This window comes from Arachis ipaensis, chromosome B1, assembly GCF_059453495.1.
Source record: "Arachis ipaensis isolate K30076 ecotype BB chromosome B1, ASM5945349v1, whole genome shotgun sequence".
NCBI classification, from domain to species: Eukaryota; Viridiplantae; Streptophyta; class Magnoliopsida; order Fabales; family Fabaceae; genus Arachis; species Arachis ipaensis.
Genome location: NC_142436.1, coordinates 117,191,269 through 117,193,769, shown reverse-complemented (window position 1 = coordinate 117,193,769; position 2,501 = coordinate 117,191,269). Strand labels below are relative to the sequence as shown.

At 34.9% G+C, this 2,501-nt stretch overlaps 1 non-coding gene across 1 annotated transcript; it reads right to left on the bottom strand.

The window, feature by feature from the left end:
* Positions 1-1,426: 1,426 nt before the first annotated feature.
* On the bottom strand, positions 1,427-1,534 carry LOC148578063 (small nucleolar RNA R71). Its single transcript, XR_015904233.1, has one exon. It is a non-coding gene; the product is annotated as a small nucleolar RNA R71 (small nucleolar RNA).
* Between the last annotated feature and the right edge of the window lie 967 nt (positions 1,535-2,501).

The following is a 2,501-nucleotide window of genomic DNA, read 5'->3' as shown; positions in this document are numbered from 1 at the left end:
GATTTGACTTTTTCAAAAATTTTTAAAATCTAGTTGTTTCTTATGAGTCAAATCAAATTTTCAATTTAAAAATCTTATCTTTTTCAAAATCTTTTTCAAAAATCAAATCTTTTTTCAATTTTTTTAGTTATTTTCGAAAATTTCAAAAATATTTTTCAAAAATCTTTTTCTTAATTTTACATCATATTTTCGAAAATAACATCATCAATTAATATTTTGATTCAAGAATTTCAAGTTTGTTACTTACTTGTTAAGAAAGATTCAAACTTTAAGTTCTAGAATCATATCTTGTGATTTCTTGTGAATCAAGTCATTAATTGTGATTTTAAAAATCAAATCTTTTTCAAAAACTAATTTCAATCATATCTTTTCAAAAATATCTTCTTATCTTACCTTTTTCAAAAATTTGATTTCAAAATATCTTTTCTAACTTCTTATCTTCTTATCTTTTCAAAATTGATTTTCAAAATTTGTTTCAACTAACTAACTAACTTTTTGTTTGTTTCTCATCTTTTTCAAAACCACCTAACTAACTCTCTCTCTAATTTTCGAAAATATCTTCCCCCTTTTTTCAAAAATTTCTTTTTAATTAACTAATTATTTTAACTTTTGATTTTAAAATTTTCAAAAAAAATTACTAACATTTTTCAAAAACTATTTTCGAAAATCACTAACTCTTTTTCAAAAATTATTTTCGAAAATTCCCCTTCTCTCTCATCTCCCTCTATTTATTTATTCATCTACTAACACTCCATCTCACCCAAATTCGAACCCCCTCTTCCATCTGTGTTCAAATTTTTTCTTCCTCTTTTCTTCTAACTCACACTGGGACCTTTATACTGTGGTAAAAAGGACCCCTATTATTATTATTTTTCTGTTCTCTCTTTTTCATATGAGCAGGAGCAAGGATAAGAACATTCTTGTTGAAGCAGATCCAGAACCTGAAAGGACTCTGAAGAGGAAATTAAAAGAAGCTAAATTACAACAATCCAGAGAGAACCTTTCAGAAATTTTCGAACAGAAAGAGGAGATGGCAGCCGAAAATAATAATAATGCAAGGAGAATGCTTGGTGACTTTACTGCACCTAATTCCAATTTACATGGAAGAAGCATCTCCATTCCTGCCATTGGAGCAAACAACTTTGAGCTGAAACCTCAGCTAGTTTCTCTGATGCAGCAGAACTGTAAGTTTCATGGACTTCCATCTGAAGATCCTTTTCAGTTCTTAACTGAATTCTTGCAGATCTGTGATACTGTTAAGACTAATGGAGTAGATCCTGAAGTCTACAGGCTCATGATTTTCCCTTTTACTGTAAGAGACAGAGCTAGAGTGTGGTTGGACTCTCAACCCAGAGATAGCCTAAACTCTTGGGATAAGCTGGTCACGGCTTTCTTAGCCAAGTTCTTTCCTCCTCAAAAGCTGAGCAAGCTTAGAGTGGATGTTCAAACCTTCAAACAGAAAGAAGGTGAATCCCTCTATGAAGCTTGGAAAAGATACAAACAGTTGACCAAAAAGTGTCCTTCTGACATGCTTTCAGAATGGACCATCCTGGATATATTCTATGATGGTTTATCTGAGCTATCAAAGATGTCATTGGATACTTCTGCAGGTAGATCCATTCACCTAAAGAAAACGCCTGCAGAAGCTCAAGAACTCATTGACATGGTTGCTAATAACCAATTCATGTACACTTCTGAGAGGAATCCTGTGAATAATGGGACGCCTATGAAGAAGGGAGTTCTTGAGATTGATACTCTGAATGCCATATTGGCTCAGAACAAAATATTGACTCAACAAGTCAATATGATTTCTCAGAGCGTGAATGGAATGCAAGCTACATCCAACAGTACTCAAGAGGCATCTTCTGAAGAAGAAGCTTATAATCCTGAGAACCCTGCAATAGCATCGGTGAATTACTTAGGTGAACCTTATAGAAACACCTATAACTCATCATGGAGAAATCATCCAAATTTCTCATGGAAGGATCAAAAGCCTCAACAAGGCTTTAATAATGGTGGAAGAAACAGGTTTAGCAATAGCAAGCCTTTTCCATCATCTACTCAGCAACAGACAGAGAATTCTTAGCAGAACCCATCTAGCTTAGCAAACTTAGTCTCTGATCTATCTAAGGCCACTGTGAGTTTCATGAATGAAACAAGGTCTTCCATTATAAATTTGGAAGCACAAGTGGGCCAGCTGAGTAAAAGGATCACTGAAATCCCTCCTAGTACTCTCCCAAGCAATACAAAAGAGAATCCAAAAGGAGAGTGTAAGGCCATTGACATAACCAAAATGGCCGAACCCAAAGAGGGAGAGGAGGACGTGAATCCCAAGGGGGAAGACCTCCTGGGACGTCCAGTGATCAATAAGGAGCTTCCCTCTGAGGAACCAAAGGACTCTGAGGCTCATCTATAGACCATAGAGATTCCATTGAACCTCCTTATGTCCTTCATGAGCTCTGATGAGTATTCCTCTTCTGAAGAGAATGAGGATGTTACTG